This window comes from Anomaloglossus baeobatrachus, chromosome 6 (assembly GCF_048569485.1).
Source record: "Anomaloglossus baeobatrachus isolate aAnoBae1 chromosome 6, aAnoBae1.hap1, whole genome shotgun sequence".
Lineage (NCBI taxonomy): Eukaryota > Metazoa > Chordata > Amphibia > Anura > Aromobatidae > Anomaloglossus > Anomaloglossus baeobatrachus.
Genome location: NC_134358.1, coordinates 576,434,739 through 576,461,369, shown reverse-complemented (window position 1 = coordinate 576,461,369; position 26,631 = coordinate 576,434,739). Strand labels below are relative to the sequence as shown.

Sequence of the window (26,631 nt, the reverse complement as noted above, 5' to 3'; positions counted from 1 at the left end):
TTAGACATCGGAGTCTGTGGTTGCCAGTGTGCAAAACCCAACCTGGTAGCCGAATCCGAAGGGCAGGAGGATTGCAAGTCTCCTGGCCCCCAAAACCATCCGAGGGTACAGCTGTATCACCAGGGCCCGGTGTGGACTCCAGCAGAGACGCATCAGAGAGGGCCTGCGAAGCCTATCCTAGATGAAAGGGACGAACCACCGGTCACAGCAGCAAGAGGGCCATTGCTAAATTCCAAGTGCAGGGTCCTGTAGAAGAAAAGAAAGAGCAGGAAGTAGGCCTCCTACTCGACTGGCCAAAGAGACAACCCCAACTGCTTCCAGGCCGGCCGGATCATCTTTACCATCTGTGACGGTCTCCCAGGACTGGTCTGTTGCAAAGTAAAAGGAAGAGAAGGTAAAGAGACTGCTGTCTGTGTCCGTTCTTTGTCACTACCTGATCGGCCCTGCACCGCACACCAACCCCATAGACTCTTACAAGCACCAACTGTTGCCCCGGGGTCCAGCTCCACCTGTGGGGAGCAGGACCATCCAAGCTACCATTCCACCAGCCCCGGAGGCCCCATACAGCAGCGGCGGCTTAATAGCCGCAAACCACAGGTGGCGTCACGAATAACCTAAAACTTTAATTATAAAGTTTACCATCACAGAAGCCACATTAATTGACTCCCGCCAGGGTCACTGAGTTGGGCCCCGCCACCACTGACGACCCCCGGACTAGTCTGGCCCGGCACCGGGTGTCCCATAGCCCTGGGGTGGGCGAGTCAGAGACAAGGACTGCAATTGCCTCGATAGCGCAGCAAGTGGGTCCATGCCGGAATATAAAGTCTGGCCAGCTTTAATGTTACAGTGACTTTAGGATAGAGGAGAAACGGCACTCCTCAGCTGTCCCTTAAGCTCAGGGGTCCTATACTATCCCTAATTTCAGGCACACTCCCAAAGGTGGAGAGGCCCGAGTCTCTTTCCGGCCCTACTACTGACCAGTCCTGATATAATTCCCCCTCCCACTCCACCAGGGAGGGACAGGACAGGAGTGTGTTCAGTCTACTGAAAAAGACAGACAAGAAAAAAACAAAACTCTATCACATAGCGCACACAAAAATAAAGGTAATAAGAGGTTCAGGAGGAAAAATAAGAGCAGGAGGGAAGTAAAAAACAACAGGGGAAAACTCCACAACACCAAGCAAAAGCACAACTTTCACCAGTAAGTCTGGGACACCACACCTCACAGACCAACATAGGATAAACTATAGCTGGCATGGGTAGGACCATTCCACCAGCATAAATAGGAGAAGAGCAGATGTGATAGGCCTCCCTACAACATGTGATTAAAGGGGCAAGCAGACCAGCAGAGGTTAACTCTTGCTAGCCTGCCTCTGAATCAGCCACACGGCAGGTCTATGCCTGAGTCTGCCTCTGTTGATCACAGACACTATTGAATAGAGTCCAATGCCGCCATGATGTGGCGCCCCTGAGGCTTCAGTCACCATAGAGGTACTGCACCTCATCCAGAGGTGTGGTATTCCATCCTGGGTATGGAGGAGGTCACAATCGGTTCACACAAAGCACACTCACTCAGAAACACCTCATCAGACATGGCAAGGGTGTGATTATACTCGAAACCAAGCCGCGGGGTGGAGTCTTCAGGGTGGGAACATTCAGACAGTGTGGAGTGTGGAGAGGGAAGAAAAGGAGAGGAGCAGTGGAAGAGCGAAGACCCGAGGCCTGGAGCTGGTCCCGCTCGGCCCGGGCACAGACAGAAGGGTCCTAGAGACCCACAGGAGAGCCATAACTTCCCGTGGCCTTGTTCCACATATAATCTACAGGTGGAAGGACTTGGCCGCAACTCGGGGACTGGTTCCTAGAGAAGAAGAACCTACGTACTCCACTAGTAAAACCAGCCACTGAGGTGACTGCAAGCACCGAAGCCACGTCTGCACACAAATTTGTTGAAAGGTGAAAGGACCAAGGAATAGAGCTTCATGCCACCCAACAGGGTCCACTGGCAAAGGGTTCAGTGAGCGAGGGTGCAAGGCAGGAGGCAGAAGCAAGCACAGGAAGACGACCAGGGAAGGTACATTAAGAAAGGTGCACCGGACTCGACCTCCGAACTACCCGGAATCGGCTGGAGCCCATCTCAGGGAAATCCCAGCTCCCCAAAGGCGGTCACTGACGTTGTGTTACCCTGGAACCTGCTACAGTGAGTATAAACCTTGAGACTGCATCCCTGTGTCGCTCCATTATTTGCCTGTGCCTTCCGCCCAGCAGCCCCTGTCATCATAGACTACTACTACCTCCATCCCCCCTGGGGCTCAGCTCTACCTGTGAAGAGCTGCACCATCTCAACTGCATCACCGACCGCCCCAGAGGCCCTCATCCCGCAGCGGCGGCACCTAACTTGCCGCATACCACAGGAGGCATCACGAACAAACTGTCATCATCTCCTTCCTATTTAGTAAACGACACCGTCGGGGTCACGAAACCGGGCCTCACCACCGCGGCGCCCCAGGAGCAGAACCGCTGCCCGGTAACGAGTCACCCCAGGCCCCGGTGCGGGCGTGTCAATGACAATTAGCAAAGTTTGTGCAAAACTTTGTGTGACAATATACAGAGGATTCGGAGTGGGCTTTATGGGGTTTTAGAGAATAATTTTGGGTGCTCGTGGGGGAAGATCATCACAGACTGGAGGGAGGGGCCTAGAAGGATCCAACAATGCAGCACTTCTAGGGTTAAGATGGGGGGTTTCTCCAAACCCCATACACAAGGACGCATATTCTGTATGGGGGAGGGGAGAGCAGAGGGAAAGTGTCTGTAGGGCCTCTTATCTCCATGGAGAGCAGGTGGTGGAGCGCTGTGTGGAGCGTTGTGGGGAGCGCTGTGTGGAGCGTTGTGGGGAGCGCTGTGTGGAGCGCTGTGTGGAGCGTTGTGTGGAGCGTTGTGTGGAGAGTAGTGTGGAGAGTAGTGTGGAGAGTAGTGTGGAGAGTAGTGTGGAGAGTAGTGTGGAGAGTAGTGTGGAGCGTTGTGTGGAGCGTTGTGTGGAGCGTTGTGTGGAGAGTTGTGTGGAGAGTTGTGGGGAGCGTTGTGGGGAGCGTTGTGTGGAGCGCTGTGTGGAGCGTTGTGTGGAGAGTTGTGTGGAGAGTTGTGGGGAGCGTTGTGGGGAGCGCTGTGTGGAGCGTTGTGTGGAGCGCTGTGTGGAGAGTTTTGGGGAGCGTTGTGGGGAGCGTTGTGTGGAGCGCTGTGTGGAGCGTTGTGTGGAGCGCTGTGTGGAGAGTTTTGGGGAGCGTTGTGGGGAGCGTTGTGGGGAGCGTTGTGTGGAGAGTTGTGTGGAGCGTTGTGGGGAACGTTGTGTGGAGCGCTGTGTGGAGAGTTGTGTGGAGCGTTGTGGGGAGCGTTGTGGGGAGCGCTGTGTGGAGAGTTGTGTGGAGCGTTGTGGGGAGCGTTGTGTGGAGAGTTGAGTGGAGAGTTGTGTGGAGAGTTGTGTGGAGCGTTGTGTGGAGCGTTGTGGGGAGCATTGTGTGGAGAGTTGTGTGGAGAGTTGTGTGGAGCGTTGTGTGGAGCGCTGTGTGGAGAGTTGTGTGGAGAGTTGTGGGGAGCGTTGTGTGGAGCGCTGTGTGGAGCGTTGTGTGGAGCGTTGTGGGTGGGGAGCGTTGTGTGGAGAGTTGTGTGGAGAGTTGTGTGGAGCGTTGTGGGGAGAGTTGTGTGGAGAGTTGTGTGGAGAGTTGTGTGGAGCGTTGTGTGGAGCGTTGTGTGGAGCGCTGTGTGGAGCGTTGTGTGGAGCGTTGTGGGGAGCGCTGTGTGGAGAGTTGTGGGGAGGGTTGTGGGGAGCGTTGTGTGGTGCGTTGTGTGGTGCGTTGTGTGGAGCGTTGTGTGGAGAGTTGTGTGGAGCGTTGTGTGGTGCGTTGTGTGGAGCGCTGCGTGGAGAGTTGTGTGGAGCGTTGTCTGGAGCGTTGTGTGGAGCGCTGTGTGGAGCGCTGTGTGGAGCGCTGTGTGGAGCGCTGTGTGGAGAGTTGTGTGGAGAGTTGTGTGGTGCGTTTTGTGGAGCGTTGAGTGGAGAGTTGTGGGGAGAGTTGTGGGGAGCGTTGTGTGGAGCGTTGTGTGGAGCGTTGTGTGGAGCGCTGTGTGGAGAGTTGTGGGGAGCGTTGTGGGGAGCGTTGTGTGGAGCGCTGTGTGGAGAGTTGTGTGGAGCGTTGTGGGGAACGTTGTGTGGAGCGCTGTGTGGAGAGTTGTGTGGAGCGTTGTGGGGAGCGTTGTGTGGAGCGCTGTGTGGAGAGTTGTGTGGAGCGTTGTGGGGAGCGTTGTGTGGAGAGTTGAGTGGAGAGTTGTGTGGAGAGTTGTGTGGAGCGTTGTGTGGAGCGCTGTGTGGAGCGTTGTGTAGAGCGTTGTGGGTGGGGAGCATTGTGTGGAGAGTTGTGTGGAGAGTTGTGTGGAGCGTTGTGGGGAGAGTTGTGCGGAGAGTTGTGTGGAAAGTTGTGTGGAGCACTGTGGGGAGCGCTGTGTGGAGCGTTGTGGGGAGCGCTGTGTGGAGAGTTGTAGGGAGCGTGGTGTGGAGAGTTGTGTGGAGAGTTGTGTGGAGAGTTGTGTGGAGAGTTGTGGGGAGCGTTGTGGGGAGAGTTGTGTGGAGCGCTGTGTGGAGAGTTGTGTGGAGAGTTGTGGGGAGCGTTGTGGGGAGCGCTGTGTGGAGCGTTGTGGGGAGCGTTGTGGGGAGCGCTGTGTGGAGAGTTGTAGGGAGCGTTGTGTGGAGAGTTGTGTGGAGAGTTGTGTGGAGAGTTGTGTGGAGAGTTGTGTGGAGAGTTGTGTGGAGAGTTGTGGGGAGCGTTGTGGGGAGAGTTGTATCCGGAGACTTCAGAAACCGGATTATAGAGGAAAATCATCCAGAAAATGTCCCAGAGATCCCGACAACTGTCTCATGTCCCCTCCCCGGTATATGGGGCCGCCACATAACGAGCTGCCTATAAATAACTGCAGCTGTCACTGCCAGAGACCCTACATATACTGTATGTACAGTGACAGCTGCAGTTATTTATAGGCAGCTCGTTATGTGGCGGCCCCATTTACCGGGGAGGGGACATGAGACAGTTGTCGGGATCTCGGGGACATTTTCTGGATGATTTTCCTCTATAATCCGGTTTCTGAAGTCTCCGGATACAACTCTCCCAACAACGCTCCCCACAACTCTCCACACAACTCTCCACACAACGCTCCCCACAACTCTCCACACAACTCTTCACACAACTCTCCGCACAACTCTCCGCACAACTCTCCACACAGCGCTCCACACAACGCTCCACACAAGGCTCCACACAACGCTCCACACAACGCTCCACACAACGCTCCACACAGCGCTCCACACAACGCTCCACACAACGCTCCACACAACGCTCCACACAACGCTCCACACAACTCTCCACACAACGCTCCACACAACGCTCCACACAACGCTCCACACAACGCTCCACACAACTCTCCACACAACTCTCCACACAGCGCTCCACACAACGCTCCACACAGCGCTCCACACAACGCTCCACACAACGCTCCACACAACGCTCCACACAACTCTCCACACAGCGCTCCACACAACTCTCCACACAACGCTCCACACAACTCTCCACACAACGCTCAACACAGCGCTCCACACAACTCTCCACACAACGCTTCCCACAACGCTCCACACAGCGCTCCACACAACGCTCCACACAGCGCTCCACACAACTCTCCACACAGCGCTCCACACAACGCTCAACACAGCGCTCCACACAGCGCTCCACACAACGCTCCACATAGCGCTCCACACAACGCTCCACACAGCGCTCCACACAACTCTCCACACAGCGCTCCACACAGCGCTCCACACAACTCTCCACACAGCGCTCCACACAACTCTCCACACAACGCTCCACACAGCGCTCCACACAGCGCTCCACACAACGCTCCACACAACTCTCCACACAACTCTCCACACAACGCTCCACACAACTCTCCACACAGCGCTCCACACAACGCTCCACACAACGCTCCACACAGCGCTCAACACAGCGCTCCACACAACGCTCCACACAACACTCCACACAACGCTCCACACAGCGCTCCACACAACTCTCCACACAGCGCTCCACACAACGCTCCACACAACGCTCCACACAACGCTCCACACAACGCTCCACACAGCGCTCCACACAGCGCTCCACACAACTCTCCACACAGCGCTCCACACAACGCTCCACACAGCGCTCCACACAACTCTCCACACAGCACTCCACACAACGCTCCACACAGCGCTCCAGACAGCGCTCCACACAGCGCTCCACACAACTCTCCACACAGCGCTCCACACAACTCTCCACACAACGCTCCACACAGCGCTCCACACAACGCTCCACACAACTCTCCACACAACTCTCCACACAACTCTTCACACAACTCTCCACACAGCGCTCCACACAACGCTCCACAGAGCGCTCCACACAACTATCCACACAACTCTCCACACAACGCTCCACACAGCGCTCCACACAACTCTCCACACAGCGCTCCACACAACTCTCCACACAGCGCTCCACACAACTCTCCACACAGCGCTCCACACAACTCTCCACACAGCGCTCCACACAACTCTCCACACAGCGCTCCACACAGCACTCCACACAGCGCTCCACACAACGCTCCACACAACTCTCCACACAACGCTCCACACAACTCTCCACACAACTCTCCACACAACGCTCCACACAGCGCTCCACACAACGCTCCACAGAGCGCTCCACACAACGCGCCACACAACACTCCACACAACTCTCCACACAACTCTCCACACAACGCTCCACACAGCGCTCCACACAGCGCTCCACACAACTCTCCACACAGCGCTCCACACAACGCTCCACACAGCGCTCCACACAACTCTCCACACAGCGCTCCACACAACTCTCCACACAGCGCTCCACACAACTCTCCACACAGTGCTCCACACAACTCTCCACACAGCGCTCCACACAACGCTCCACACAACTCTCCACACAGTGCTGCACACAACGCTCAACACAGCGCTCCACACAACTCTCCACACAACGCTTCCCACAACGCTCCACACAGCGCTCCACACAACTCTCCACACAGCGCTCCACACAACGCTCAACACAGCGCTCCACACAGCGCTCCACACAACGCTCCACACAACTCTCCACACAACTCTCCACACAACGCTCCACACAACTCTCCACACAACTCTCCACACAGCGCTCCACACAACGCTCCACACAACTCTCCACACAGCGCTCCACACAGCGCTCCACACAACTCTCCACACAGCGCTCCACACAACTCTCCACACAGCGCTCCACACAACTCTCCACACAACTCTCCACACAGCGCTCCACACAACTCTCCACACAGCGCTCCACACAGCGCTCCACACAACGCTCCACACAGCGCTCCACACAACGCTCCACACAACTCTCCACACAACTCTCCACACAACGCTCCACACAACTCTCCACACAACTCTCCACACAGCGCTCCACACAACGCTCCACACAGCGCTCCACACAACTCTCCACACAGCGCTCCACACAGCGCTCCACACAACTCTCCACACAACGCTCCACACAACTCTCCACACAGCGCTCCACACAACTCTCCACACAGCGCTCCACACAACTCTCCACACAACTCTCCACACAACGCTCCACACAACGCTCCACACAACGCTCCACACAGCGCTCCACACAACGCTCCACACAACGCTCCACACAACGCTCCCTACAACTCTCCACACAACTCTCCACACAACGCTCCCTACAACTCTCCACACAACGCTCCACACAGCGCTCCACCACCTGCTCCCCATGGAGATAAAAGGCCCTACAGACACTTTCCCTCTGCTCTCCCCTCCTCCATACAGAATATGCGTCCTTGTGTAGGGGCTCCAGAGAAACCCCCCACCTTAACCCTAGAAGTGCTGCACTGCTGGATCCTGATAGTCCCCTCCCTCCAGTCTGTGATGTTATTTCCCCCCCCCCCCCCCCCCCCCGAGCACCCAAAAATTATTCTCCAAAAACCCATAAACACCCCCAAACAGACTGTGTAGGGCCTAATGTGCAACCACATACAGGAGGGCGCCATCCCATAATAAAGAAGGGCTCTGCGGGTACAATATGGCACAGTCCGTATGCACAAGTACTCACCCCCCTCCTCATATATTACTCACAATCACAGGAGCCGACAACCCTGGAGGTGGAGGCCGGAGCGTCACCGGAACGACAGACAGCAGAGTCCTGGAGAGGGCTGCTTAGTGCTGGAGGACTGCAGACAGCGGGGTCCTGGAGAGGGCTGCTTAGTGCTGGAGGACTGCAGACAGCGGGGTCCTGGAGAGGGCTGCTTAGTGCTGGAGGACTGCAGACAGCGGGGTCCTGGAGAGGACTGCTTAGTGCTGGAGGACTGCAGACAGCGGGGTCCTGGAGGGGGCTGCTTAGTGCTGGAGGACTGCAGACAGCGAGGTCCTGGAGAGGACTGCTTAGTGCTGGAGGACTGCAGACAGCGGGGTCCTGGAGAGGGCTGCTTAGTGCTGGAGGACTGCAGACAGCGGGGTCCTGGACAGGACTGCTTAGTGCTGGAGGACTGCAGACAGCGAGGTCCTGGAGAGGGCTGCTTAGTGCTGGAGGACTGCAGACAGCGAGGTCCTGGAGAGGGCTGCTTAGTGCTGGAGGACTGCAGACAGCTGGGTCCTGGAGAGGACTGCTTAGTGCTGGAGGACTGCAGACAGCGGGGTCCTGGAGAGGGCTGCTTAGTGCTGGAGGACTGCAGACAGCGGGGTCCTGGAGAGGGCTGCTTAGTGCTGGAGGACTGCAGACAGCGGGGTCCTGGAGAGGGCTGCTTAGTGCTGGAGGACTGCAGACAGCGGGGTCCTGGAGAGGACTGCTTAGTGCTGGAGGACTGCAGACAGCGGGGTCCTGGAGAGGGCTGCTTAGTGCTGGAGGACTGCAGACAACGGGGTCCTGGAGAGAGCTGCTTAGTGCTGGAGGACTGCAGACAGCGGGGTCCTGGAGAGGACTGCTTAGTGCTGGAGGACTGCAGACAGCGGGGTCCTGGAGAGGACTGCTTAGTGCTGGAGGACTGCAGACAGCGGGGTCCCGGAGAGGGCTGCTTAGTGCTGGAGGACTGCAGACAGCGGGGTCCTGGAGAGGACTGCTTAGTGCTGGAGGACTGCAGACAGCGGGGTCCTGGAGAGGGCTGCTTAGTGCTGGAGGACTGCAGACAGCGGGGTCCTGGAGAGGACTGCTTAGTGCTGGAGGACTGCAGACAGCGAGGTCCTGGAGAGGGCTGCTTAGTGCTGGAGGACTGCAGACAGCGAGGTCCTGGAGAGGGCTGCTTAGTGCTGGAGGACTGCAGACAGCGGGGTCCTGGAGAGGGCTGCTTAGTGCTGGAGGACTGCAGACAGCGGGGTCCTGGAGAGGGCTGCTTAGTGCTGGAGGACTGCAGACAGCGAGGTCCTGGAGAGGGCTGCTTAGTGCTGGAGGACTGCAGACAGCGGGGTCCTGGAGAGGGCTGCTTAGTGCTGGAGGACTGCAGACAGCTGGGTCCTGGAGAGGGCTGCTTAGTGCTGGAGGACTGCAAACAGCGGGGTCCTGGAGAGGGCTGCTTAGTGCTGGAGGACTGCAGACAGCGGGGTCCTGGAGAGGGCTGCTTAGTGCTGGAGGACTGCAGACAGCGGGGTCCTGGAGAGGGCTGCTTAGTGCTGGAGGACTGCAGACAGCGGGGTCCTGGAGAGAGCTGCTTAGTGCTGGAGGACTGTAGACAGCGGGGTCCTGGAGAGGGCTGCTTAGTGCTGGAGGACTGCAGACAGCGGGGTCCTGGAGAGGGCTGCTTAGTGCTGGAGGACTGCAGACAGCGGGGTCCTGGAGAGGGCTGCTTAGTGCTGGAGGACTGCAGACAGCGGGGTCCTGGAGAGGGCTGCTTAGTGCTGGAGGACTGCAGACAGCGGGGTCCTGGAGAGGGCTGCTTAGTGCTGGAGGACTGCAGACAGCGGGGTCCTGGAGAGGGCTGCTTAGTGCTGGAGGACTGCAGACAGCGGGGTCCTGGAGAGAGCTGCTTAGTGCTGGAGGACTGCAGACAGCGGGGTCCTGGAGAGGTCTGCTTAGTGCTGGAGGACTGCAGACAGCGGGGTCCTGGAGAGGGCTGCTTAGTGCTGGAGGACTGCAGACAGCGGGGTCCTGGAGAGGGATGCTTAGTGCTGGAGGACTGCAGACAGCGGGGTCCTGGAGAGGACTGCTTAGTGCTGGAGGACTGCAGACAGCGGGGTCCTGGAGAGGACTGCTTAGTGCTGGAGGACTGCAGACAGCGGGGTCCTGGAGAGGGCTGCTTAGTGCTGGAGGACTGCAGACAGCGGGGTCCTGGAGAGGGCTGCTTAGTGCTGGAGGACGGGGAAATATCAGCAGCGCAGGCGGCAGAAACCAGTTGCAGATTGGAGGATCCTCCTCTTGTTGAGTGACTCCTGACAGCTGCACAGGACGGGACATCTGGAGTCTCTGCCGCCACTGAGGATGATGAGGGGGATGCTGCAGCTGTCTGGAGCCGTCAGGGGGGGCTGGGGATAATGTCAGCTCCGTGCAGGGGGCGAGAGACGAGGAGAAAGACACTGTAATATGGAGAGAGGTCACCAGCCCCTCAGTACTATAGAGAGGTCACCAGCCCCCCAGTACTATAGAGAGGTCACCAGCCCCCCCAGTACTATAGAGAGGTCACCAGCCCCCCCAGTACTATAGAGAGGTCACCAGCCCCCCCAGTACTATAGAGAGGTCACCAGCCCCCCAGTACTATAGAGAGGTCACCAGCCCCCCAGTACTATAGAGAGGTCACCAGCCCCCCAGTACTATAGAGAGAGGTCACCAGCCCCCCCAGTACTATAGAGAGAGGTCACCAGCCCCCCCAGTACTATAGAGAGAGGTCACCAGCCCCCCAGTACTATAGAGAGAGGTCACCAGCCCCCCCAGTACTATAGAGAGAGGTCACCAGCTCCCCAGTACTATAGAGAGGTCACCAGCCCCCCCAGTACTATAGAGAGAGGCCACCAGCCCCCCCAGTACTATAGAAAGAGGCCACCAGTCCCCCCAGTACTATAGAGAGAGGTCACCAGCCCCCCCCCAGTACTACAGAGAGAGGTCACCAGCCCCCCAGTACTATAGAGAGGTCACCAGCCCCCCAGTACTATAGAGAGGTCACCAGTCCCCCCAGTACTATAGAGAGAGGTCACCAGCCCCCCAGTACTATAGAGAGAGGTCACCAGCCCCCCCAGTACTATAGAGAGAGGTCACCAGCCCCCCCAGTACTATAGAGAGAGGCCACCAGTCCCCCCAGTACTATAGAGAGAGGTCACCAGCCCCCCCCAGTACTACAGAGAGAGGTCACCAGCCCCTCAGTACTATAGAGAGAGGTCACCAGCCCCTCAGTACTATAGAGAGAGGTCACCAGCCCCCCAGTACTATAGAGAGGTCACCAGCCCCCCAGTACTATAGAGAGAGGTCACCAGCCCCCCAGTACTATAGAGAGGTCACCAGCCCCCCAGTACTATAGAGAGGTCACCAGCCCCCCCAGTACTATAGAGAGGTCACCAGCCCCCCAGTACTATAGAGAGGTCACCAGCCCCCCAGTACTATAGAGAGGTCACCAGTCCCCCCAGTACTATAGAGAGAGGTCACCAGCCCCCCAGTACTATAGAGAGAGGTCACCAGCCCCCCCAGTACTATAGAGAGAGGTCACCAGCCCCCCCAGTACTATAGAGAGAGGCCACCAGTCCCCCCAGTACTACAGAGAGAGGTCACCAGCCCCTCAGTACTATAGAGAGGTCTCCAGCCCCCCAGTACTATAGAGAGAGGTCACCAGCCCCTCAGTACTATAGAGAGAGGTCACCAGCCCCCCAGTACTATAGAGAGAGGTCACCAGCCCCCCAGTACTATAGAGAGGTCACCAGCCCCCCAGTACTATAGAGAGGTCACCAGCCCCCCCAGTACTATAGAGAGGTCACCAGCCCCCCAGTACTATAGAGAGGTCACCAGCCCCCCCAGTACTATAGAGAGAGGTCACCAGCCCCCCAGTACTATACAGAGGTCACCAGCCCCCAGTACTATAGAGAGAGGTCACCAGCCCCCCAGTACTATAGAGAGAGGTCACCAGCCCCCCAGTATTATAGAGAGAGGTCACCAGCCCCCCAGTACTATAGAGAGGTCACCAGCCCCCCCAGTACTATAGAGAGGTCACAAGCCCCCCCAGTACTATAGAGAGGTCACCAGCCCCCCAGTACTATAGAGAGGTCACCAGCCCCCCAGTACTATAGAGAGGTCACCAGCCCCCAGTACTATAGAGAGAGGTCACCAGCCCCCCCCCAGTACTATAGAGAGGTCACCAGCCCCCAGTACTATAGAGAGAGGTCACCAGCCCCCCAGTACTATAGAGAGGTCACCAGCCCCCCCAGTACTATAGAGAGAGGTCACCAGCCCCCCCAGTACTATAGAGAGGTCACCAGCCCCCCAGTACTATAGAGAGAGGTCACCAGCCCCCCAGTACTATAGAGAGGTCACCAGCCCCCCAGTACTATAGAGAGAGGTCACCAGCCCCTTAGTACTATAGAGAGAGGTCACCAGCTCCCCAGTACTATAGAGAGGTCACCAGCCCCCCAGTACTATAGAGAGAGGTCACCAGCCCCTTAGTACTATAGAGAGAGGTCACCATCCCCCCAGTACTATAGAGAGAGGTCACCAGCCCCCAGTACTATAGAGAGAGGTCACCAGCCCCCCAGTACTATATAGAGAGGTCACCAACTCCCCCAGTACTATAGAGAGGTCACCAGCCCCTAGTACTATAGAGAGAGGTCACCAACCCCCCAGTACTATAGAGAGGTCACCAGCCCCCCCAGTACTATAGAGAGAGGTCACCAGCCCCCCCAGTACTATAGAGAGGTCACCAGCCCCCCAGTACTATAGAGAGAGGTCACCAGCCCCCCCAGTACTTTAGAGAGGTCACCAGCCCCCCAGTACTATAGAGAGAGGTCACCAGCCCCTTAGTACTATAGAGAGAGGTCACCAGCTCCCCAGTACTATAGAGAGGTCACCAGCCCCCCAGTACTATAGAGAGAGGTCACCAGCCCCCCCAGTACTATAGAGAGAGGTCACCATCCCCCCCAGTACTATAGACAGAGGTCACCAGCCCCTTAGTACTATAGAGAGAGGTCACCATCCCCCCCAGTACTATAGAGAGAGGTCACCATCCCCCCCCAGTACTATAGAGAGAGGTCACCAGCCCCCAGTACTATAGAGAGAGGTCACCAGCCCCCCCCAGTACTATAGAGAGGTCACCAGCCCCCCAGTACTATAGAGAGAGGTCACCAGCCCCTTAGTACTATAGAGAGAGGTCACCAGCTCCCCAGTACTATAGAGAGGTCACCAGCCCCCCAGTACTATAGAGAGAGGTCACCATCCCCCCCAGTACTATAGAGAGAGGTCACCAGCCCCTTAGTACTATAGAGAGAGGTCACCATCCCCCCCAGTACTATAGAGAGAGGTCACCAGCCCCCAGTACTATAGAGAGAGGTCACCAGCCCCCCTAGTACTATAGAGAGGTCACCAGCCCCCAGTACTATAGAGAGAGGTCACCAGCCCCTTAGTACTATAGAGGTCACCAGCCCCCCAGTACTATAGAGAGAGGCCACCAGCCCCCCAGTACTATAGAGAGGCCACCAGTCCCCCAGTACTATAGAGAGGTCACCAGCCCCCCCAGTACTATAGAGAGGTCACCAGCCCCCAGTACTATAGAGAGAGAGGTCACCAGTCCCCCAGTACTATAGAGAGAGGTCACCAGCCCCTTAGTACTATAGAGAGAGGTCACCATCCCCCCCAGTACTATAGAGAGAGGTCACCAGCCCCCCCAGTACTATAGAGAGGTCACTAGCCCCCAGTACTATATACATGGTAATGACGTCATGAGCCATGGCGCTAATATCCGGTTTCGGCTCCTGCGCTGGAGATGAAGGATCCGCCTGGCGGGGAGCTCTGGAAGATGAGTAGAATGTGTTTTTTCTGAGACACCATATATCCCAGTAAGGGGCCAAGGATAAGGACAAATATACCAGGTTATGGACAAATATAAACAGGAAAGGGCCCAGGATGGGGACATATATACCAGGATGGGGGACAATTATTCAAGGATGGGGACGCCTACACCAGGATCTTCTGGATGGGGAGCAGTAGTACAGGATGGTAGACATTATTACATGATGGGAGGGGGGAAACACATATGTCTTTATAGGATGTAGAGGTCCCGTACATGTGCAGGAGGAGCAGGTCCAAATCTTGCACAGACGGTCATTGGACTCTAGTTGCAACACTGCTTCTTCGAATTTTCTTAAAGGGGTAGTCCACCACTAGGACAACTTATTCTCATTCCTCATGTTTCCCCAATTAAAATAAAAAAGCCTAAACTCACCTCCTGTGCCGGAGCTGTTCCAGCGGTGCCTGGGCTGCGTTCCCACGGTACGTGAGGTTGTGACATCATGCGAGCCCTGCAACCAACCACCACCGGCTTCTCTCTCCCCTCCTTGGGACAAATGAGTTAATGAACAGGAAGTGAATACCGGAGAAGAGGTTATTGACCCGGAGTGAGGTGTGGAAGGAATGTGGCACCCATAGATTTACCAGGAGCTGGAGACTGTAGGTCACCGGGATTGATCTGCATGAGGATCTTGAATGACCCAAGATTCTGAGGGGCAAACTTGAAGGAAGGCACCATAAGGCACATCAGACTCTCCCCTACCGTAGAAAGCTTCAAGAGGAACCTCAAGACCCACCTCTTCCAACAAGCCTACAACCTACAATAGCCCTCAGTCCAGTAGACCACTGCGCAACCAGCTCTGTCCTCACCTATCGTACCATCACCCATTCCCTGTAGACTGTGAGCCCTCGCGGGCAGGGTCCTCTCTCCTCCTGTACCAGTCTGTTATGTACTGATAATGATTGTTGTACGTATACCCTTTCACTTGTAAAGCGCCATGGAATAAATGGCGCTATAATAATAAATAATAATAATAATATATTACAGGATGATAATCAGACTTGTTCTCCTGGGTTGTAATGAGGTGGAGAACCTCTTTTCTTGTCTGCCTAGAACTTCATCCTAAACATGGCCTTAAGGAGGGAGACCTGAGTCTGCTGCCAGATGTCATGCGATGTTCGGCTCTGCAGGCACCAGGTGGCACGGCGTCGTCAGACTCTGTTCACACCAAAGAGTCTGGCTAGCGACCTGAGTCTCCTGAATTGTTCGGCCAGAGCTGGGCATCGGCTGATTCAGGTTCACTGGTCTTCAGCTAAGTGCTCAGGCTGATAATTGCCACGTGCAGCTGTCTCCTCCCTGTTTAGTGCAAGGCTTTCTTCTAGTATGCGCTGATTATAGCTTCAGCGATTCCCGGTCTTGGTAATTATCATGTTTATGGTGATCTGTGTTGGGAGTTTGACTGGTCTGAACGTTCTCCTGTTACTTTCTTCCCTTTTCGTTGTTGCCCTCTACACATATTGTATTATCTCCTGTGTGTTTTGAGTGCTGTGTGTACAAGTTTCCATTCTCCCTTGTCCATGTCATTTTGTGGGGTTTTGTTATTGTGTTTTCTGGCCCATCCCAAGGGTGGGAGAGAGGGGCAGTAAGATCAGGGCTCAGATTGGAGACAGGGTCATGCAGGGGGCTCGGACTTGGCTACCATCAAGCCCACCTCCGAGATAAGGGACAACGCAGTCTCGAGTCGGAGAGCCAGCCTAGGGGCCCCTGTCCTGTCATTTCATACCCCATGAGACAGATCTAGCCGAAATTGCCTGTGGGAATCTGCAGTTGGTACCCCAGAGGAAGCAGTCATAGGAGAGGGCACTGGGAGTAAACAATAAAAAATGGAGATGCTCCAGAAAAATCCCAAAAACGTTTGTTACATGAAAATTCTGCCCAGGAGAGCAGTTGTACCCAATCATCTTGAATAGCAGAAATAAAATGGCATTGGCCATTTACATATTGATCTGAGGATTATACATAAAGCAGAAATCCAGCTGAACATGTAGCAGCTTGCAAAGGGCTGTCCTGAATTTTGATGTGAACTTAACCCCTCGGTCACAGACAATTTAGAGAAGAAGACAATGGAAAAGAATTGCGTGGAGAGTTTAGGAGTGGAACAAGAGGTTGACTATAGGAATGAAGTAAGACATTTAGGAAAACTGGTCCAGCAATACCCAGATGGTGTTACAACCCTCAGAAAGGGATAAATCCACGATGAAATCCATGACTATGTGAAGCTAGAGAATGGAAGTAACCGGCACAGGTTGCAGAAGACCAGCAGGCGTGACCCTGGGAGACTTGTTTCTGGCACACTGAGGACCGGTGACTACGAAGTACTAAACATCCTTGGCTAGTGAGGGCCACCAGAAGGGGCGAGAAATCAGTTGAGTAGACTTACATGGCCGGCTACCTTGCACTCTCAGAAGGAACATAGGTCTTACCCAATGGAATGTCCTTTAACAGAAAGGAAGCCACTTAAACACTCTTAGCCGTATTTATGATATCGTGTTGCTCCTCTCTGGAGTCAGACATGCCGAGGCAAGGCATCTGCTTTAACATTCTTCTCTACAGGACGGAAGTGCAACTCAAAGTCAAATCGAGAGAGAAAGAAGAGGAAGAAGATATAGGAAAAAAAGGAAGAAGAAGAAGAAAAAGGAAAGAGGAAGAGGAAGAAGAAAAAGGAAGAGGAAGAAGAAAAAGGAAAGAGGAAGAAGAAAAAGGAAAGAGGAAGAAGAAAAAGGAAAGAGGAAGAGGAAGAAGAAAAAGGAAAGAGGAAGAGGAAGAAGAAAAAGGAAAGAGGAAGAGGAAGAAGAAAAAGGAAAGAGGAAGAGGAAGAAGAAAAAGGAAAGAGGAAAAGGAAGAAGAAAAAGGAAAGAGGAAGAAGAAAAAAGGAAAGAGGAAGAGGAAGAAGAAAAAGGAAAGAGGACGAGGAAGAAGAAAAAGGAAAGAGGAAGAGCCAGGGAAGGAGTCTTGCGAGGATAATTTGCATATTCCCAGTGCCTTCTGGGATAAGTGAAGAGTCACCGCGAGCTCAAGGAGAACCGGGTTTTGGCCGTTACAGCCGGAAGGAAGACTTCTGAAAGCCAGGGAAGGAGTCTTGCGAGGATAATTTGCATATTCCCAGTGCCTTCTGGGATAAGTGAAGAGTCACCGCGAGCTCAAGGAGAACCGGGTTTTGGCCGTTACAGCCGGAAGGAAGACTTCTGAAAACCGCGCGCCGCTAGTTTTAGCCTGTCTTCTTCATTGTGAGCGTGAGTGAGCAAAGTGTGAGCAAAAGTAAGTGTGAGTAGAATTGTTTGTATTTAGTTGTTTAATTACTTAACATTTGTTTAGTGCTATCCCCATTAGAAAATGTGCTCCACTATTGCTAATGCGATCCAGTGTACATCTTGTCTCATGTATGCAGTCCTTGAAAAGCCGTTCGAGGGTGCATACTGTTGTTCGAGATGTGAGCAAGTTGCACATTTGGAAGCCCAGATACTGGATCTAAATGAGCAGCTGGCAACTCTGAGATGCATTAGCAATATGGAAAGGAGTTTGCTGCTCACTGAGCAGCAGCTTGCTGGGTCAGATGTGGGGGAGGATCGTAGTAGGTAGCGGCAGGACGGTGAGGTAGGTAGCTGGGTGACAGTTAGAAAGGGGGGTAAAGGGAAAAGTGCTAGGAAGGCTAGTCCTGAACTGACACACCCCAATAGGTTTGCAAACTTGGCAGATGAGGGGGATGTCATTACAGGGGTAGCATTGCTGCAGAAAGGCATGACCTCTGAACGCCAGAGGAGTGTCTGCTCCAGTAAGGGGGGGAATAGGAGTGCAGGGCAGGCAAGACAGGTACTGGTAGTGGGGGACTCAATTATTAGGGGGACAGATAGGGCAATCTGTCACAAAGACAGGGATCGCCGAACAGTGTGTTGTCTTCCTGGCGCTCGAGTTCGGCACATCGCTGATCGGGTTGACAGATTACTGGGAGGGGCTGGGGAGGACCCAGCGGTCATTGTACACATTGGCACAAATGACAAAGTTAGAGGTAGGTGGAAGGTCCTTAAAGATGATTTCAGGGAATTAGGTTGTAAGCTTAAAGCATGGACCTCAAAGGTGGTATTTTCGGAAATACTACCTGTGCCACGAGCCACACTAGAGAGGCAAAGGGAGATCAGGGAGGTTAACAGGTGGCTCAGGAATTGGTGTAGGAAAGAGGGTTTTGGGTTCCTGGAGAATTGGGCCGACTTTTCAGTTGGCTACAGATTCTATGCTAGGGATGGGCTGCATCTTAATGGGGAAGGTGCAGCTCTGCTGGGGCAGAAAATGGCTAGAAGGTTGGAGGAGTGTTTAAACTAGGAATGGGGGGCGAGGGTATTCACTTTATAGAAGGGGAATGTAGTGCAGATAGTGACCAGGGCACAAGTAATGAAATTGGGGGTGGTACGGGGGGAAGGGTTAGGACAGTTAATACAGTAAGCAGGAATACAGGTACAGAGTCATACGTAACGTGCATGTACACTAATGCCCGAAGCCTCACAAATAAGGTGGAGGAATTAGAATTAATATTGTTGGAAGAAAATTATGATATAGTGGGGATATCAGAGACATGGCTGGATGAGAGCTATGACTGGGCTGTTATTTACAGGGTTATAGCCTATTCAGGAATGACCGTACAAATAAGCGAGGGGGAGGTGTGTGTCTATATGTAAAATCATCCTTACAACCCATCCTGCGTGACAACATATGTGAGGGTACTGAGAATGTAGAGTCCCTATGGGTGGAGATAAGGGGGGGGAGAGTGAATAATAAAATACTGATAGGGGTGTGTTATAAGACGCCGAATATTATGGAAGAGGTAGAGAATCTCCTCATAAAGCAAATTGATAAAGCAGCGAGTCTCGGAGAGGTAATTATTATGGGGGACTTTAACTATCCTGATATAAATTGGGGAACAGAAACTTGCAGTTCCAGCAAAGGAAATAGATTTTTGATAACAATGAAAGATAATTACCTTTCACAAATGGTACAGGACCCCACAAGAGGGGGAGCACTACTAGACCTTGTACTAACCAATAGGCCAGACCGCATATCAAATATACAAGTTGGGGGTTACTTGGGGAATAGTGATCACAAAATAATAAGTTTTCATGTATTCTTTAGTAAGATGTCTAGTAGAGGGGCTACAAGGACACTAAACTTCAGGAAAGCAAATTTTAAACGGTTGAGAGATGATCTTAGTGCAATAAACTGGGATGATGTACTAAGTAATAAAAGTACACAAAGTAAATGGGAGACTTTTATGAGCATCCTGAATAGGGCTTGTGCAGAAAATATACCCTATGGGAACAAACATGCTAGAAATAGGAGGAAACCCCTATGGCTAAATAGAGCTGTAAGGGAAGCAATAAAAGAAAAACAGAAAGCCTTAAAAGAATTAAAGAGGGTAGGTAGTGATGAGGCATTATATAATTATAGAAAATTAAATAAAATATGTAAAAAGCAAATTAAGTTAGCTAAGTTTGAGACAGAGAGACTCATTGCGAGAGAAAGTAAAAATAATCCTAAAATATTCTTTAACTACATAAACAGTAAAAAACTGAAAAGCGATAGTGTTGGCCCCCTTAAAAATAGTCTTGGTGAAATGGTGGAAGGGGATGAGGGTAAAGGCAACCTGCTGAATGACTTTTTTTCTACGGTTTTTATACAAGAAAATGCCATGGCAGATGACATGACCAGTGATACCATAAATTCACACTTGAATATTACCTGCTTAACCCAGCAGGAAGTACGCCGCCGCCTCGAAATCACTAAGGTTGACAAATCTCCGGGCCCGGATGGCTACACCCCAGAGTACTACAGGAATTGAGTTCTGTGATAGATAGACCATTATTTTTAATCTTCTCAGATTCCTTAATAACAGGGTCGGTACCGCAGGACTGGCGCATAGCAAATGTGGTGCCAATATTCAAAAAGGGGACAAAAACTGAGCCGGGAAATTATAGGCCGGTAAGTTTAACCTCTACGGCTGGTAAAATCCTTGAGGGTTTCTTGAGAGATGCTATACTGGAGTATCTCAAGAAAAATAACCTTATGACAGAGGATCAACATGGGTTTATGAGGGATCGATCCTGTCAAACTAATTTGATCAGCTTCTATGAAGAGGTAAGTTCAAGTCTGGACCAGGGAAATGCAGTGGATGTTGTGTATATGGACTTTTCAAAAGCTTTTGATACGGTGCCACACAAAAGGTTGGTACATAAAATGAGAATAATGGGGATAGGGGAAAATATGTGTAACTGGGTTAAAAACTGGCTAAGTGATAGGAAACAAAGGGTGGTTATTAATGGTACGTACTCGGACTGGGTCTCAGTTCATAGTGGGGTACCACAGGGGTCAGTATTGGGCCCACTTCTTTTCAACATATTTATAAATGACCTTGTTGGGGGCATGCGGAGTAGAATTTCAATATTTGCAGATGATACTAAACTCTGCAGGGTAATCAATACAGAGGAGGATAATTTTATATTACAGGGAGATTTATGTAAATTGGAGGATTGGGCTGAGAAGTGGCAATTGAAGTTTAATGTAGATAAATGTAAGGTCATGCACTTGGGTAGAGGAAATAACATTTATGATTATGTACTTAATCGTAGAACACTGGGTAAAACAGACACAGAAAAAAAGACTTGGGTGTATGGGTGGATGGTAAACTTCACTTTAGTGGACAGTGTCAGGCAGCTGCTGCCAGGGCTAATAAAATAATGGGATGTATTAAAAGAGGTAGAAGTGTTCATGAAAAAAATATAGTTCTACCTCTGTACAAGTCACTAGTGCGACCGCACTTATATACTGTGTACAATTCTGGTCACCGATATATAAGAAGGACATAGCTGAACTGGAGAGGGTGCAGAGAAGACCACCAAGATTATTAGAGGAATGGGGGGGCTGCAATACCAAGACAGGAAAAACGAAGACTTAGGGGGGATCTAATCACAATGTATAAATATATGAGGGGACAGTACAGAGACCTTTCCAAAGATCTTTTTACACCTAGGCCTGCGACTGGAACACGGGGGCATCCGCTACGTCTTGAGGAAAGAAGGTTTAATCATAATCACAGACGAGGATTCCTTACTGTACGAGCAGTGAGACTATGGAACTCTCTGCCGCATGATGTTGTAATGAGGGATTCACTACTAACATTAAGCAGAGCCTGGACGCCTTTCTTGAAAAATGTAATATTACCAGTTATGTATATTAGATTTTATGACAGGGTATTGATCCAGGGAACTAGTCTGATTGCCGGATGTAGAGTCAGGAAGGAATTTTTTTCCCCATTGGAACTTGTTTGCCACATTGGGGTTTTTTTTGCCTTCCTCTGGATCAACATGTTAGGCTACAGGTTGAACTAGATGGACTTAGAGTCTCCCTTCAACCTTAAAAACTATGATACTATGATGATACTATGAAGAGGAAGAAGAAAAAGGAAAGAGGAAGAGGAAGAAGAAAAAGGAAAGAGGAAGAGGAAGAAGAAAAAGGAAAGAGGAAGAGGAAGAAGAAAAAGGAAAGAGGAAGAGGAAGAAGAAAAAGGAAAGAGGAAGAGGAAGAAGAAAAAAGGAAAGAGGAAGAGGAAGAAGAAAAAGGAAAGAGGAAGAGGAAGAAGAAAAAGGAAAGAGGAAGAGGAAGAAGAAAAAGGAAAGAGGAAGAGGAAGAAGAAAAAGGAAAGAGGAAGAGGAAGAAGAAAAAAGGAAAGAGGAAGAGGAAGAAGAAAAAAGGAAAGAGGAAGAGGAAGAAGAAAAAAGGAAAGAGGAAGAGGAAGAAGAAAAAGGAAAGAGGAAGAGGAAGAAGAAAAAGGAAAGAGGAAGAAAAAAAAAGGAGAGAGGAAGAGGAAGAAGAAAAAGGAGAGAGGAAGAAGAAAAAGGAAAGAGGAAGAGGAAGAAGAAAAAGGAAAGAGGAAAAGGAAGAAGAAAAAGGAAAGAGGAAGAAGAAAAAAGGAAAGAGGAAGAGGAAGAAGAAAAAGGAAAGAGGACGAGGAAGAAGAAAAAGGAAAGAGGAAGAGGAAGAAAAAAAAGGAAAGAGGAAGAGGAAGAAGAAAAAGGAAAGAGGAAGAGGAAGAAGAAAAAGGAAGGAGGAAGAGGAAGAAGAAAAAGGAAGAGGAAGAAGAAAAAGGAAGAGGAAGAAGAAAAAGGAAAGAGGAAAAGGAAGAAGAAAAAGGAAGGAGGAAGAAGAAAAAGGAGAGAGGAAGAGGAAGAAGAAAAAGTAAAGAGGAAGAGGAAGAAGAAAAAGGAAAGAGGAAGAGGAAGAACAAAAAGGAAAGAGGAAAAAGGGAAGAGGAAGAAGAAAAAGGAATGAGGAAGAAGAAAAAGGAAAGAAGAAAAAGAAAAGAGGAAGAAGAAAAAGGAAAGAGGAAGAAGAAAAAGGAAGGAGGAAGAGAAAGAAGAAAAAGGAAAGAGAAAGAAGAAAAAAGAAAGAGAAGGAAGAAAAAGGAAAGAGGAAGAAGAAAAAGGAAGAGGAAGAAGAAAAAGGAAGAGGAAGAAGAAAAAGGAAGGAGGAAGAGAAAGAAGAAAAAGGAAAGAGAAAGAAGAAAAAAGAAAGAGAAAGAAGAAAAAGGAAAGAGGAAGAAGAAAAAGGAAGAGGAAGAAGAAAAAGGAAGAGGAAGAAGAAAAAGGAAGAGGAAAAGGAAGAGGAGGCAGAATCTTGCTTTATTAGGAATTAAACGTCGAGTGTTCTGCAGAAAAGTCAAATTCTTATGATCTGTGTTAACAATTACCAGAAACTTGCACCTCCGAGTGCCACCTTAATAGCAGCAGGTCATGATACACAATAGTATAAGTTTGCTCTGCCAGAGAAAACAATTTAGAGAAAAAACACAAGTGACACTTTCCCTAAGAAGTCCTTTGTAGATGGACTGCCCGAGCACCAATACAGGAGGCATCCACTCTCAGGAGCATCTGCTTATTAGGAGTGGGGTGGTGTAGCACTGGAGCTCTCACGAACACTTATATAAATGCTGGAAGGCCGCTATGGCTGACTATGGCCAGAGCCTAGCTTAGCCCCTTCCTTGTTAAGGCGGAGATAGGTGATATGAGGGACGAGAAATGTGATATTAATTGTCCATAGAAGTTGGTAAAACCCATAAACCGCTGGATGGCACGCAAGCCTTGAGGAGAAGGCCACTAGAGAACAGCAGAAATATTCTCAGGATCCATGTCGAGGCCCTGGCTGGAAACAATATAGCTGAGAAAAGGCAACAAAGGTCTTTGGACAATGACTACGTTTATGCTGAGGTGGGTTCCTGAGCTGGCCTACAAGGCATTCAGCAGTAACTGGAAAGTGACCACAGTAGGAGAAACATGGAGAGCCCGACCCTGGAGCCAGGACAGGTGAGCAGGACGTCGGCTGAGTCACAGGAAAAAGAACACTCAAAAGCTGGGGGAAAAAAATAAATTCTGCTCCGCTTGCCATTAATTTCTATAATCGTGAAGTTGGGTAAAATTATGAGGTGTCTGATATGTAGGTTTAACAAAACCACTTTGGGACTGGACTGGTCCCTAAAAAATACAAAAACTTATATACTACAGGTCTTTCTGTATATTGCATTAGAAATCAGAATGTACAGTGGCTCAGTGGTTAGCACTATAGGGTGGCTCAGTGGTTAGCACTATAGGGTGGCTCCGTGGTTAGCACTGCTTACTTGCACAACTGGCTCCTAGGTTTATGTCCCACCAAGGACAACTTCTGCAAGGACTTTGTATGTGTGGAGACACGGGGGTCAGCGGGTGCTCTTGTCCGCTGGCCTGGCTGTCTTCAGAAAGCCCACACAGTCCAGGGCTCATCCCACTGAACGCTCGCACTCCTTCCCTGTGAGCACAATACTACTCCCGGATTCAGGCTGCTAGAGACCAAGTTGTTAATTACAGACCACAACTGGATACCTGATATGGTACAAAGTTTAATTCCTCAGGGTCAACCCCAGCAGGGGCTTCGTTGTCCCCCACCATGACATTCTGGGCATCCCAACAAGCAAAGTCCTGGATCGCATCTGACCAGGTGTTGGTGGCCGTATGTTCGATCTGTCGACTCCAGCACAGCTCCTGTAGTTGCAGTTTCCGGTTAAGGCTGCATGTCCACTCCAGTCCTCTTTAATGGTGGTGTCGAAAACCTATGTGCCTCACCTATGGCCTACAGCATATGCATATATGCCTCCCTGGTTGTCGAGCCCCTAGACAGTGTCCACAAACACCAGTCTCCTGCAGGTCCCCCGATCAGAAGGGCTGAGTAGTGTCCCACTGCTGCCACCAATTGTGGAGACACGAGGGTCAGTGGGTGGCCTCGTCCAAGGCACATACCACTAAACACCTGCACTCCTTCCCCGTGGGCAGAACACTACTCAGATGCCACAGGGTGCAGGAACCAGATTGGTGAGACTTTATTGGTCACCAACAGGCAAAAACATATAGTACAGTGCCTTGTGAAAGTATTCAGCCCCTTGAATTTTTCACCCTTTTCCCCACATTTCAGGCTCAAACATAAAGATAAAATGTGAATGTTCTGGTGAAGAATCTACAACAAGTGACACAATTGTGAAGAGGAAGGAAATTTATTGCTTATTTTACACTTTTATAAAACATAATAAAGTGTAAATTGTGGCGTGCAATATTATTCATCCCCTGTAAGTGAATCCTTTGTAGCGCCCCCTTTTGCTGCGATTACAGCTGCAGTCTCTTGGGGTATGGGTCTATCAGTTTTGCACATGGAGAGGTGAAATTCTCGCCCATTCTTCCTTTGTAAACAGCTGGAGCTGAGTGAGGTTGGATGGAGGTGTTTGTGAACAGCAGTTTTCAGCTCTTTCCACAGGTTCTCGATTGGGTTCAGGTCTGGGCTGTGACTTGGCCATTCTAACACCTGGATACGGTTATTTGTGAACCATTCCATTGTAGACTTTGCTTTATGTTTGGGATCATTGTCTTGTTGGAAGACAAATCTCCGTCCCAGTCTCAGGTCTTTTGCAGACTCCAACAGGTTTTCTTCAAGAATGGTCCTGTATTTGGCTACATCCATCTTCCCATCAATTTTAACCATCTTCCCTGTCCCTGCTGAAGAAAAGCAAGCCAAACCATGATGCTGCCACCACCATGTTTGACAGTGGGGATGGTGTGTTCAGGGTGATGAGCTGTGTTGCTGTTACATATTGTTTGGCATTGTTCCCAAATAGTGTGATTTTGGTTTCCTCTGAGCAGAGCCCCTTCCTCTACATGTTTGGTGTCTCCAGGTGGCTTGTGGTAAACTTTAAACAACACTTCTTATGGATATCTTTGAGAAATGGCATTCTTCTTGCCACTCTTCCATAAAGGCCAGATTTGTGCAGTGTAGACTGATTGTTGTGCTATGGACAGACTCTCCCACCTCAGCTGTAGATCTCTGCAGATCATCCAGAGGATCATGGGCCTCTTGGCTGCATCTCTGATCAGTCTTCTCCTTGTGTGAGATGATAGTTTGGATGGACGGCCGGGTCTTGGTAGATTTGTAGTGGTATGATGCTCCTTCCATTTCAATATGATCGCTTGCACAGGGCTTCTTGGGATGTGTAAAGTTGTGGAAATCGTTTTGTAACCAAATCCGGCTTTAAACTTCTCCACAACAGTATCACGGACCTGCCTGTTGTGTTCCTTGGTCTTCATGATGCGCTTTACACAGAACACTGAGACTATCACAGAGCAGGGGCATTATACGGAGACTTGATTACACACAGGGGCTTATATTTATCATCATCAGTCATTTAGGACAACATTGGATCATTCAGAGATCCTCAATCACCTTCTGGAGGGAGTTTCTGCACTGAAAGTAAAGGGGGTGAATAATATTGCACGCACCAATTCTCAGTTTATTCTTTTTTTAAAAAGTTTAAAATAAGCAAAAAATTTCCTTCACCTTCACAATTGTGTCACTTGTTGTTGATTCTTCACCAGAACATTAACACTTTTATCTTTATGTTTGAAGCCTGAAATGTGGGAAAAGGCTGAAAAATTCAAGGGGGCTGAATACTTTCACAAGGCACCGTTCATTCCCAGCAAGAACACAAGATGGCACAAGTGACAGAGTCTATGCTGAAGTGCCGTAGAGTGAATGAATGGCAGAAGCAAGGCCCCCTCAGTTCTCCTTTCAGGGTATGGTGTCATACAGAATTGGTGGAGATGGCTGCTCTCTCAATGGTCGACTGCATAATTGTCCTCTGAATTACTGAATTTTGTAGTCAGAAAGGCTGAGGCAATGCACATTTAACAGACAACAGGGCTCCGGTCGGTCTGACATGAAACAACCGCTAACTTTTCTTGATTTACCGAACAAAGGAACGATATGTCTGGCCTAATTAAGAGCAGTTCACCCCCCATACAAGTGGCCAGACACGGAGTCCTCACAGTATGTTCTCCCCGTGTTTGCGTGGGTTTCCTCCGGGTTCTCCGCTTTCCTCCCACACTCCAAAGACATTGTGATAGGGAATGTAGCCCCAATGGGTGACAGTGATAATAATGTCTGAAGCGTCCTGGAATTAACAGTATATAAGTAGAATAAATA

The 26,631-nt window shown here is 51.0% G+C and overlaps 1 pseudogene; it reads right to left on the bottom strand.

Annotated features, from left to right (window-relative positions):
- Positions 1–8,550, bottom strand: part of LOC142243719 (uncharacterized) — a 680,256-nt pseudogene extending 671,706 nt beyond the window's left edge.
- Between the last annotated feature and the right edge of the window lie 18,081 nt (positions 8,551–26,631).